Raw genomic sequence first — 14,209 nt, forward strand, 5'->3', positions numbered from 1 at the left:
GAAATAAAATGATGTGTGGCTTGTTTTGAGACAGGGCCCTGCCAACACCACCATTAGGGGTGTATTTTTAATTTACCACCAGGGGAAAGAAGGAGATAGAAGAGAGAGGTGTCAGTGAGTTAGTGGGACCAGACCGTTTCCACTCGGTTCGGGATAAATCCGACGGAAATCCAACTTTCAACCACAAATATATTTTTGTGTAAATTTTTCAGCCGAGAATTCCCAATTAAAAAAAAAAAATAGAAATGATGAAGGTTGGGGAGTATGAAAATTCACTTTTTGTAAATGATGGTTCTACAACAAATATGTAAACAACAAATCTGTGAGTAGAACCACATTTACAAAAAGTGGATCTTTTCTTTTCCTACTGTTGTTAAAATATTATATAGGGCTCGTTTCCGTTAAATATATATACCAAAGTGTAGGATGATTATTTTCATCTTTTGAGAGGTTAAAATTCCTTTCCTAGAAAACCGAGTAAATAACTTAGGCCGTTTCATCACGGGCGTTGTAAACATGCACCGATGTCGCCTGCGGTGATGGAAACTGGGCCGTGTCTGTGGACGTGTTCCAACTGGTGGCCGGGGGAATTTTTCTCCCCCGTCAATTTTGAAAGGATGAATCCCCCCGAGGTGGATTCCCGGCCCATAAAATCCATTATTAGACCCAAATGGATCCGAGGCGCCTCCTACACCGACTGGACCGTGTCCAAACAATCGCCTTCCTACCGTTACGCTCGGTCGACTCTAGTTCGCTAAGTTTGACCGTGAAAAAACTTAGTCATCTCCAGGCTCAAGGAATGTCAATTTGCCAATGAAGCAACAATCAGGCTTTGTTGTGAGATTTCCTCATGGTGTCTACGAGGTGATGAACCTACAGACAGAACTTTGCCGATCAGGTTGGCGTGTAAATCTCGAAAAAGGGGAGAGAGATGTAGGTTGAGAGATTAAGAGGGGCATGACGAGAAAAAGATACTAAGCAAGGGAAGGAACGAGAGAGATAGAGGGGGAGATTAGACGATAAGTGGTTGGTTAGATGTCGAATAACATTAAGTAGGTGAGGATAAGCTGGTTAATTAATTCTTCAAAGGCGTCTGATAGGTTTACCATATTAGTCAATAGTCCAAGAGACTTAAAAATGTCTACATAGAATCAGTTGGTTCGTCAGTAATTTATTGTCGTCAATGAGTATTTGAATTGACTGAGAAGAAGAATGACAACAAAAAGAGTATTCGCTGGTTGGTCAAGTATCCAATGGTGTCAAAGTGACCTTTGATCAGGCTGTTGGCCACTCGAGTAAAGACGATAAATTACGGCTAATCTGTCAATTGTTCAAACGTCGTCAAAGTTGGTTTGCCAATTGTTCAATCAAATCAAAGTACGCGTGTTAGCGGCTTAGTCGATTGTCCAACTATATATAAATCGCTGTCGCGTGACCAACTATCAACTACCCAGGTCTGTTATTCTTACGTACACTAAATTGGACGACCCCCAGACCAACTTGGTCATGCTCAATTACGACATAAGGCTAGCCACAAACCGATTGTACGACCCATTTGACGAATTAGGACAATCAACAAACCCTCTACTTCAGGTAGACGTCATTTAACTGCTAACTAGCCAGCTTAGACGCCCTCTTAGACGACATTGTACAATCTCCAAACAGCTTGGTCATGCTCAATTGTACATCATAAGGCAAGTCACTAACCGATTGTACAACCCATTTGATGAATTAGGACCATCAACAAACCCTCAACTTCGGGTAGACGTCATTTAACTACTAACTAGCCAGCTTAGAGACACCCTCATAGACGACTTTGGACAATCTACAAACACCTTGGTCCTGCTCAATTGGACGTCATAAGGCAAGTCACTTTGTACGAGGGATTGTACGACCCATTTGACGAATTAGGACAGTCAACAAACACTACTTCTGGTAGATGTCATTTAACTACTAACTAGCCAGCTTAGAGACGCCCTCTTAGACGACATTGGACAATCTACAAACAGCGTGGCCATGCCCAATAGGACGCGCGCGGTAAGGCAACAGTAACTAAGTACTGACGTCATTGACTAACCAGCTTAGTCACGCCCACTTTGTTATTATTGGACAAAAACTCGCATGGCGTAGTCACTCACAATTCGATATCCCAGAGAAATCTACAAACCAGCTCTAGCTCAGTTGAACAACATTAGGCTAATCACCAGCATATTCACTTTGTCTCTATTGGGCAATTAACAAAACAACCCTTAAGACGACATTGGATAATCTATAAATTTCCTTGACCAATCACACTTTGATGTAATTTTGACTACTAAGTAACCAGCTTAGTCACGCCCACTTTGTCACTGGGCAAAAACTAACAAGGAATAGTCACGCCTTCTTATTCATAATTAGACAGTCACACTTTGACGTCACAGGGCAATGTACAAACCAGTCGCCTATGCTCGCTTTTATCTCTTTAGCTTTTAATATGTTCAGTCACTCCCACTTCGACATTTTAACAGGTCTGACCAGGTAGACACGCCCATCTTGACTTCATTGTAAAATTGCCTACCCAAGGGACCACCTAAGTGCTTATGGATAACCAACAAAACAAACACAGTGAAACGTCCCGTAAGGGAAAGACTCGACCCATTCTATACAGTAAGTAGTTCATCCATTCGACGAAGTGCTAACGGTTCGGCACATAGTTGTCTCGTGTGAAAAAATTCCGCCAAACCCGTGTCCGTACATTTATTTATTATCGAAATAGCTGATATTTCAAAGTGGGGCGGGCATCGACCCCAAGAACATATAAAGTCTTTATTAAATGTGTATTTATACATATTTTGTTATGTAAACGTTGACAATTTTTATTAATTTTGTATTCAAATTCAAAATTTTCTTTTAATAAGAGTATCGGACGTTTCTGCAGTTTAAGGTATGAAAGTAGGGCAACGACCAAAAGTTCATGTCGTGTGATTCAGAGCAATTGAACCAGATGGGTTCGGTTCAATTATCCTTACAACCCTAATCAACATCAGATATAGATAAAAATTGTTGTAAAATTAGTCTATGACAAAGAGCCCACTTCCATCGGTCTACCGGGTCATCAGGGAGTCTCACTGCCCTGGCTATTCATTGTTGTTTTTATGATTGTATATGTTGTTATTTCGTAATTTCATTCATTTTTGTTTTGTTTTCGCAGGCAAACGAAGGGGAAGAAAGGCTGGCCGCCCGACTCGTGTGAGTATTGCATAAGAGACCAACTGTGTCAACTTATATTTAGTGTAGGCATTTGTCGCCGGTGGGGCGAGCGGCCTGGCCGGACCGCGGATCCCACCTGGATACCGGATCAATCAATAACGGATTTTCTTCACAAAATTGACCGACGTGTTAAAATGAGATGATAAACCACCTGGCAAAAGGGTCAATGTGTTGTCTTTTTTCTAATAAAATGACTGAACCAGGCACACTTTCTTTAAATGTATGAGGTTGAGATTGTATTAGCGATTTGTTAATGCTTTTTTACTCAATCGTCTCTGTAGTATCGTGTGAGGAAGTATGGACCAACGGAAATTAATATTAATCGTCGCTTCCCTACCAACCGGGTTAGGCTCCGACCTAGGTCATTTCTGTCCCAATCTCATGCAATCTATAATCTTAACGTGGCTCTGTACATGCGGTATTCGCCGAATGTTTGCCAAGTATCGATGCTTCTCTTGGCGTTCGCCAAATAGCGTGCCTATGTACACACATGCGACGTTTATATAATCTCCTAGTCAATACAGCCAAACGCCGTGCGACCGGTGTCCTCGACTACTACCAGTCGTGATGGACAACAGCGAAACTGTTATTGCACCAGCTGTGGTTACTGTTTTGTGCATTGGCTACAAACTAATTGAAGAAATAAAGCGTAAGAAAAGAAGATGGCTGATGGTATCACTAAACCATCGAAACCTGCCCCGCTTTGACGCTCTCTTTGATTTTTTAAGGTCGATTCTAAACGATTCCATTAGTGAATCCTTCTTTTTTCTTAAATCACTCACAGTGTACTGATGCCCCATCGTTCCGATTTGTATGATTCGTAAGAGAAGCTTTCCAAATAATTGGTTCTGTTTCGTAAACATGGAGGAACTCCAAAACTCTTGGATTGGACCAGTCCTTCCTAATTATAAAACAATGCTATGTTGTTATTGTGTAAATGAATAATCTATTCTAGTTAGGAATCGTTTATTAATGAAAAATAAATAGCATTAAATAGAAGTATACACTTACTGTTGATTTTGATGACAGTTGACAGTTGGTTAAAGGTATGTACGGTTACGGTGGATTCCCGAAAATGTGGATGCTTTAAGTACGGTTACTTCACGAATATTCGTGCACTTTGAAGCAGACAAGAAAACAGAGCTCGGTGAATAACCATCCTATCAGCAGCAACGCATCCATTCCCTCTAATCGGGGTTCGGCGAACCTTGGCTCCGGCCAAGCAAGACAAAGGTGGCTCCAGACATTCGGGATTCTCCGAAAGGTCCGCCGAATCCCGACTAGTGGGGATGGATGCGTTGCTGCAGATATGATGGTTATTCGCCGAGCTCGGTTTTCGTGTGCTTCAAAGTGCACGAATATTCGTGCAGTAACCGCACTCAAAACATCGACATTTTCGGGAATCAACCGTAACCGTACATACCTTTAACCAACTGTCATCTGTTGTCAAAAGCAACAGTAAGTGTATACATCTTAATGCTATTTAGTTTTCATTAATAAGCGATTCCTAACTAGTATAGATTATTAATTTACACGATAACAACACAGCATTGTTTTATGATTAGGAGTGGATTGGCCCAACGCAACAGTTTTGGAGCTCGTCGATGTTTACGAATCAGAATCAATAATTTGGAAAGTTTCTCTAACGAATCATATAAATAGGCTTTCGATGCGTTTCCAAGTACGAGAGGGCATCAATACACTGTGACTGATTAAAAAAAAAGATGGATTCACTAATGGCATCCTTCAGAATCTACTTTTAAAAAAATCAAGGAGAGCGTCAAAAGCAGGGCAGGTGTCGATTGTTTAGTGATACCATCCACATCTCCTTTCCTTACTTTTTTTAAAATTAATTAATTTGTTAACCTAATACTTACTACTTTAATTGGATAGATCAATCGCACAAATAGATACATTCATACATTGCACACATTCTGATTAGTCTATGTAGTACTAGATTATTAGTACATCGACCTATATGCTGTATTAATAATCTAACCTAGATTAGGGTCGATGAAGAACTTTTATCAATTTTCTGCTATCGACGCTAAACAAACACAAAGCTGGAGGGGCGATGATGACAATATTTTTCACCATCACCCCTCACCACTCACATTAAAAAATACACGCATTCAAACTAAAGGCATAGAATATAACAATATACCGTAAAATACCCCCATTTCCTGTTAAAAAAATGGAACGGAGGACCCAGAAACCGACTGTTGTGCTCGAGAACCATTCTTAAATCTGGCGGCATGACAACACGCTCTCTATGTAGCCAAGGCATGACATGCCTCTATTATGTGGGACAATCTTTCTCTGCATAAGGTGCGCGTGCTTTGGACCAAAAGTAGGTGCCCGTGTGTCGACCGCGTATGGCCAATCCTCAATCGAGTGTGGACGATCCCTCGTTTCCTGCTCAGGTTCTCTGACAGCCATCTACCGGTCGTGCTTTTGACTCGTAAGGGCCTCTCGGACAACCTCGCCCTCTGACAATGCCATCTGTCTTTTATCATGTTTTTCACTGCGGGCTATCAGAGGGCCTGATCGCGATGGCCCGGTCAGGAGGGTGGAAGGTCCTAATGCTGTTTATGGTTTTTTTTTTTTTTTTTTTTTTTTTTTTTGAGTTGTTATAATCCAGTAATGTACAATTACAGCTACTAACTAAGTACCATTACACCATGGTAAATTCCATCTGCCTAAGGTGAATAAAAGCATAAACAGGAGAAAAAATGCATAATAATACAAAACGTAAATTTTAAAAAAACTACCAAAGCACTTTAATTTAAAAAAAATAGAAAAAACATAAAATAATAATGAATAAATAAAATTAGAACTGTAATAAAGAAAACAAATTGAAATTAAATCATATAAACATTAAATATTCATTTCATTGGCATAAATATAGCTGTATTGCCATGCGTGTCTACTAAATCCTACAAGCAAAGGTGGCTCGTAGTTCAACTTGTTAATTAATTGGTCTCTAGAAAGGGAACCGCAGCCTAGGTGGAACATGCGTATTTCATTTAAAATTGTACATCGTAGCACACCCTCTCTGACCTTAGAGTTACATAAAGTTCACAATGCAGAAGGGCCCCTCCACCCATGGGGGTGTAATTTAGCCAAAGCAGTTCACATCGCATTTTAAACAACTCAGGTCACTCGGATTTGCGTGCTGATTAGACTCAAACAAGAGGTCAAAATGAGAAACAGAATGATCAAAATCCCTCAAATACAAAAAGCTAGTAGATGCTAGAATAAGCTACACAGACTCTTCTCGATGACGAGTACTCATTGTTGTATGGAGAAAAAAAGTTTTATTTATCCATTTGCCTACTTATCATATGTTGAAAAAATCTAAATACTAATCCTAAGACTAGAAACATAAGTTGGTGACAGTCTGAAAGTAAATAGGACGAAAAGCTTGGCACGTATAGGTAGGTGTACCATCTTTGTCCAAAATCCTAATACTAAAAAAAAACATCAATCGCCTCTGGCCATTGCGCTCCCATCTTCACTCTTTAAGCCCTTACCACTATTTTTTTCTCTCCCTGATTCCATTTCCATCTTTAATTCTAATGTGTGTTCTTAGTGACCTGTTGTTTCATAATTTCTTGAAGTCGTGAGGAGCGATCAAGAATGAGGTAGTTAAGAAAAACACCTTTTTTATTTTTTTGCCAACGTTTCGACCTTTATTCGGGTCATCTTCAGGGCATCAAGTATGGTGCCATTCTTGTGGTGTCAAATTGGGCTTATGCGAAAGTGTTGTGCCAACACAAACAACAGTCACAACACTTTCACACAATATGACACCACAAGAATATATGACACTTACGCACTGAAGATGACCCGAATAAAAGTCGAAACGTTGGCAAAAAAATGAAAAATGTGTTTTTCTAAACTACCTCATTCTTGACCGCTCCTCACGACTTCAACAAATTTAATCTAATTTATCTATCTCAACCTTTTCAATCTCTCCCTCTCTCTCTCTCTCTCTTCTTTCTTTCTCTCTCTCTCTCTCTCTCTCGCGCTTCTTTCTCTCTCTTGCTTCTCTCTCTCTCTCTCTCTCGTTTCTTTCTCTCTCTCTTTCTCTCCTCTTCATTTCTTCTTTTTGTTCTAGTCCATCCCCCGTATATCTTTCTTTCCATCTCCCTACTACTTTCTTTCTCTCGTATTTTTATTTTTTTACATCTCATTGTTTATGGCCGTCTGCCTTTAGCTGCTTTTCTTGAAATCTTCCTGCCTTCCCCTATTTTCAATTTTGATAAAAGGAACCACATTATATTTTATACGTTCTAAATGTATTGTTGGCAATACTATCTTATATATCATTCTCCAGGCTGAATTACGCACAAAATTCGTTTACATTTTGGTATGACTATGTAGTTTGTGGTGTAACTGATAATAGTCATACCTACGCATGGAAATGTGTGTAGTTATAATAGTATAGCTTTCGTATATGCTTTTTTTTAAATTAGGTTTCCACTATAAAGATCAAACGAAGCATGTACGATCAATATTTTTGAAAGTGTTTTTACGGTGATAGCGAGGGGCGTTCCTCCTCTGTCGGAAATTTCCCTCACAGCCCTCAGCAGCGCTGATATTTCAAAACGACAGGCGTCAGCCCAGTTTTATTTATATAAAATACTTTCGCGCGAACCGTCTCCATATCCGTTGGGACTATTCTAGATGGAGAATCAAAAACGTCCGACGAATTATCACCTCTTTTTGTGCATTCACATGCAGATTGTAAATCTTCCGAGGACAAGGAGCTAAAATATCTATTAAAAAAAGAAAAAAATCCGCACGCGCTAAGCGGTGGAGGGGAAAAGTGCGATATAAATATAAATAAAAGTCCGAGGCATAAATTTAGTATAAATCGGCGCAAAACCCCGTATCCGTTCGGCGGTTCAACGCCCTTCTCCAGGGCCGGCTGTTTAACATAAAACCCTAAAAACAAAAACACCTACACTTGGCATCCGAATGAAACGGGGCCATGTGTTCTATCTGGGTCTTCACTGGCGAATTACCCCGTCTCGGGGCCGCGGAATATCCACCGCACTCTGTCACATCGGACTGACAACCCGCGGAAATAAGCTAGTCCCAATGAAACACACAAAACACTAAACCAAAATAACCAAAAAAACTACTCCAGTATCGATTCAGTCGTATCGCAAAAATTTCCCCCTTCAGTAACGTCGATTATCAACTGCATAAGTTCACCTTCATTGATTATTGGCCTTCCTATCAATTTATTACCCTCCTTGGCATTTGATATGTATAATATCGAAAAATAGATATTTTTAATTTGGTATTATTTTTCTATTAATCGATATTATTGATTTTTCGGTAGTCAGCCATTGATTGTAGAATAACGATTGTACAGGGTGTATCAACTTCTATAGTCCACCCATTTAAACAAACAAATCCTAATAATATGGCTTACAAATAATAATGATAAGTTATAATACATCTAAATAAAAGGAGAAAGGAAACGGAGAGAGAAGAGTGATAGATAGAGAGGGAGAGAGATAGATAGAGAGGGAGAGAGATAGATAGAGAGGGAGAGAGATAGATAGATAAAGAGAGATACATAGAGAGGGAGAGAGAGATAGATAGGGAGAGAGGTAGATAGAGGGGAAAGAGATAGATAGAGAGGGAGAGAGATAGATAGATAGATAAAGAGAGAGGGAGAGAGGTAGGTAGATAGGGAGAGAGATAGATAGATAAAGAGAGATAGAGAGGGAGAGAGATAGTTAGGTAGGGAGAGAAGTGTATAGAGAGGGAGATAGAGGGGAAACTGAGAGATAGAGAGGGAGAGAGAGATAGAGAGGGAGAGAGATAGATAGATAGATAAAGAGAGAGGGAGAGAGGTAGGGAGAGAAAGATAGATAAAGAGAGAGAGAGAGATAGATAGGTAGGGAGAGAAGTATATAGAGAGGGAGATAGAGGGGAAAGTGATAGATAGAGAGGGAGAGAGATAGATAGAGAGGGAGAGAGATAGATAGATAGATAGAGTGGGAGATAGATAGATAAAGAGAGAGAGAGGGAGAGAGGTAGGTAGATAGGGAGAGAGATAGATAGATAAAGAGCGGGAAAGAGATAGATAGGTAGGGAGAGAAGTGGATAAAGAGAGAGATAGATAGAGAGGGAAAGAGATGGATAGAGAGAAGGGAGAGAGGTAGATAGAGAGGGAAAGAGTTGGATAGAGAAGGAAAGAGATAGATAGGTAGGGAGAGAGGTAGATAGAGACGGAAAGAGATAGAAAGAGAGGGAGAGTGAGAGAGAGAGAGAGAGAGTGAGTGATGGCGAGTAGTGAAAGAGAGGGTGATTGGAGGGTGAGAGGTTTAAAAGGTTGAGGTAGATACATAGATTCTATAGACAATATTTTAGCTAGGAGGAGCTAGGAAGCTAACAAACCCCCATTAAAATCCTGCGGTAAATGTTAAGTAGCAAATACATAGTCAATAAATATGTCAAAGGGCAAGAACTTCCTTGAAAAAAAACATTCTCGCAGAAAAGGTTTAGCTAAAACTGCTTTTGCAGAAAAACTAGAACTCCATGGAATAATTTTCCATATCTGGCACATTCTGCATTTAAAATCAATGTATTATCAGCGATATCAATTATAATATGTAGTCACGAAAGATACCAGTCGTTTACTTTTTCGCACAATGAACAACTCCTGTTCCAACAAATCTTGATTTTAGGAGCTTTTCTAACTCACAGTTGCAAAGATTTTCTCCTCTTATTCACTCATGGATCAAAAACGATTAATGCACTGAGAGCAGAAATTACAACAAAAATACCAACTACATATAAAACTTAAAAACGAATTAACATTGTACTCAGCAAAACATACCTAACACAGAGGCTCTACAATGTGCAAGGAATTTAGATAACAATAAAATATTAATTTTTACAGGCTGCCAAAGCATTGTGAAAAATTTACAATACAGTAATTTTAACAGCAACATATCATACTTTTATAAAGAAATACTTAAAGTATACTACAATCTAACACACAACATAAACATACAAATCGTAATAATATGGCTTACAAATAATAATAAATAATAATAATTTGGCTTGCAAATAAAATTTAAAAACGAATTAACGATGTGCTCAGCGGAAAGCAGAGCTATCACAGAGGCTCTACAATGTGCTAGGAATTTTGATAACAATAAAATATTAATTTTTGCAGGCTGCCAAAGCATTGTGAAAAATTTATAATACTGTAATTTTAACAGCATCACATCATATTTGTACACATAACTTAAACAAATAAATCGTAATAATAAGGCTTACAAATAATAATAATAAGTAATAATAGGGGGCGTGGGTGGCCGCAACGGTTTAGGCGTTGACACGGCGCTCATCACTGTAAGGTAAAGGTCCCGGGTTCGAATCTAGGGGCACTGCATTCGAATCCGACATATTTACAAATGCGCTTTTTTTTTTTTTTTTCAAAAACACCGGCACTCCGAGGGTTGAAAAACCCTCTGCTGTTGCGAATCTTAACTATTAACCTTAACTTATTAACCATGTACTCAGCGGAAGTCATAGTTATAAAGAGGCTATAAATTACATTAGGAATTTAAGTAAAAATAAAATATTAATTTTTACAGGCTGCCAAAGCATTGTGAAAAATTAGCAATACTGTAATTTTAACAGCAATACGTCATATTTATATGAAGAAATCATTAAAGAATACTACAATCTAACACAGAACATAAACAAACAAATCGTAATAATATGGCGTACAAATAAAAGTTAAAAGCAAGTTAAAAGTGTACTCAGTGGAACGACTAGCTGTCATAGAGGCTCTAAAATATGGCAGGAATTTAGATAACAATAAAATATTAATTTTTACAGGCTGCCAAAGCATTGTGAAAAATTTACAATACAGTAATTTAAATGTGTGGTGATTAGTGACCGTGAACCGATAATTATTCAGAAATCGTGAGATGCGGTCTCAGGTTTCAGAAAAACATTTTCTTTATCGTGTAGAAATATGTGGTGATTAGTGACCGTTAATCGATATTTATTCAGAAATCGTGAGATGCGGTCTGGTGTGATGTAGGTTTCAGAAAAACATTTTCTTTATCGTGCCAACGTTTCGATCTTTAATGAGATCATCTTCAGGGNTTTCTAATTAAGCCCAATCATATGTTGATAATAAATATTTACATAAAAATGGGCGAAGATCACTCTTGTCAAAGGTTTAAAAAAAAAAAGCACGTGACAATTTTTACAAATTTTACACCAGAGCACAAAACCCGTCCCAATTTTCACTAGTTCATTTTTTTTCTGATTGAAATAATACAAGGTGATAAAATGCAAGTAGGATTTTATGATTCTTTAAGAATTTACAGCTTGCTTTACTCTGGCGGGCATGAACCCTTTCATCGCTGAACTCACGGATTTTCAAAAAGCTTTAAGTTAAAAGTGATCTAAAATTTTGTATTTTCTCGTAAAAATTTCCAGTAAAAAGTAGAATTTTCTTCAGAATGTCTTCTATTTTGAAGGCACTCAAAAGCTTTTTTTTTTTTTTTTTTGAAAGCTGAAACCGTTTTTTAATATTTTTAATTCTCTGTTCTGCTTGTTCAAATCAACTATGTGAATATACCATTTTACAGCATTTTTACGTAGATTGCAATAAAAATGTAATAAAAGCTGTAAAATTGATCAATAACCAAAAAATTTCTACAAACCATTTTTACTCCAATTTCAATTTTTTCCAATTATTTGCAAGTAAAATAGGTCACAAAATTTTTTAAAATTAAAACATGAAATTTCATTTTACCACCTCACCTACCATCTCTTTCCTCAAACCCTAGAAATTTTGAAATAAAATTTTTTATTTCGTTAAATTCACTAATTTCGTGGTCCGCTTGACCAATTAATACATTACAATTAATTAAGGTTTTTAGTTGAGATGAAAAAAAGTCTGGCACGAGCGGGATTCGAACCCACAATCTTCGGCTAAGATCGTGGGTTCGAATGCCGCTCGTGCCATTAACTTTTTTCATCTCAACTAAAAACCTTAATTAATTGTAGTTATTTATTTCAATTTAAATTTATCTATTTTTTGAACCCTACAATTTTTACGATTTTTAAGAAGTCAATCTCGGAATATCGGATTTAAACGACTTTAATTCAAAAACGGCTGAAAGGTGTAAATTTTACCTACCTTTAAAGAAGAACGTAGCTTTTTAACAACATATGATCATAAAAATATATAAAAGATTTTTACAAGAAAATACATAAAATAAGAAAATATTTTTGTCAGAAATTAACCTCATTTTGTTAGTAAAAATAATAATCCGATTAGTGTTTGATAGAGTTATAAAATGCATTTGACAATTTTCTTTAAAAATAATGTGTAGTGATTAGTGACCGTTAATCGATAATTATTCAGAAATCCTGAGATGCGGTCTGGTGTGATGTAGGTTTCGGAAAAACATTTTCTATAACGTGCCAACGTTTCGATCTTTATTGAGATCATCTTCAGGGCTCAAAGTGTTTGTCTTCTGTGTAATTGTGCCATTCTTGCGTGTCCTGTCGATAAAGAAAATGTTTTTCTGAAACCTACATCACACCAGACCGCATCTCACGATTTCTGAATAAATATTTTCTTTATCGTGCCAACGTTTCGATCTTTATTGAGATCATCTTCAGGGCCTGGGATTTACAAACATTGTTTACATTTAACAAATACATGTAGGATGTGGAAAAAAGTGTATTTATACAATGCAAAATATATTTTTTATAATCAATCAAAGTATCAGACAGTAATTTAAAAAAAGGCATTCTAAACTATGGCATTCATTAAGATCTGTTGATCAATGTTCCAAAAAAAGTACAATAATCTCTACAAACCTCCATAACTTAAGACACGACCCGAAGATTCAAAAATTAAAAAAATGGCAAAATCAGTATTCAAAATCTGATGAGAAAAATATTTCCATTTCCTTTCATCATGGTATCGATGCCTGGTAAAATAGCCCATCTAGATATTAATTGCCTCCTGGGCAGCGTATACAATTTTGTCTGGCTGCTAGGAAGGGTTCAAACGTCTGAAGTTCAACTCATCCTTAAATCGATATTCTTGATAGGACGGGAGGAACTGCTGAAACGAGACCTGTCTTTTTCTAAAGGGCCTTTTAAGGTCGTGCTTTCTTAAAACAGCCTTTTAAAAAAACTAACAAAAATCTTTAAATTTCAAAGGTAACTGTGTCTCATCTAATCTAGATCTAGAACCGTGATATCGGGAAAGAGATGATTCACCTTAAAGTGTCCAGAAAACGCGTGATATCATAAATATATCTTTAAATAATAGAAAATAATAATGATAGGTTAATTGTTTTGTTATTCAGCCCCGAGTGAGAATATGACAAGTCAGAATAGAGTTAGAAGCGAGAAAGGTGGGAGAAAAGAAGATAAGGAAATAGAAAGAGAGCGCGACTGAGTGAGAGAGAAGGAGAAGAGTAATGGAAGTAGTGAAGTGGCGAGAAAAGAGATAAACAGAGAAATAGAGGAATTAATGAGGCGGTGAGAGATGGAAAGAGAGAGAGGAAGCGACTGTGACCTGACGGACAGCGTACAGGGTATTTAAATAGACGGCAAAACTACAAATCATAATGTATTACGTTTAAAAGCTAGTTCTTGCAAGCTTGCAGAAGACTGCACAGTTCATAAATTACGCTTGGCAGTATGATTCATTTTATAAACATCCCAGCTTATAAAAATTGCACTCCTCTGTCACCATTAAGAAAAGTTTCATTTATTTTCTTATTATTTTCCATTTTAAAAAGAACTTAGGGAAAAAATAACAAAATTACCAATTTATGATAATATATTGGGTTGTTTTGCATGAAATGTCCGTTTCAAAGGTACAAGTTTTTTTTAGTAAAATTAGTATATAAAAATAAAATCATTTTCATTCGAAGTATTACCT

The 14,209-nt window shown here is 37.3% G+C and overlaps 1 protein-coding gene across 1 annotated transcript in view; it reads left to right on the forward strand.

Annotated features, from left to right (window-relative positions):
- Positions 1-14,209, forward strand: part of LOC106663170 (MKL/myocardin-like protein 2) — a 104,547-nt gene that overhangs the window by 28,049 nt on the left and 62,289 nt on the right. The window contains exon 2 of the mRNA XM_014387798.2: positions 3,191-3,228. The gene's annotated coding sequence lies outside the window, so the exon portion shown is untranslated. The remainder of the gene's footprint in view (positions 1-3,190; positions 3,229-14,209) is intronic.

Source organism: Cimex lectularius, unplaced genomic scaffold (assembly GCF_000648675.2).
Source record: "Cimex lectularius strain Harlan isolate CLEC.00 unplaced genomic scaffold, Clec_2.1 scaffold330, whole genome shotgun sequence".
NCBI lineage: Eukaryota > Metazoa > Arthropoda > Insecta > Hemiptera > Cimicidae > Cimex > Cimex lectularius.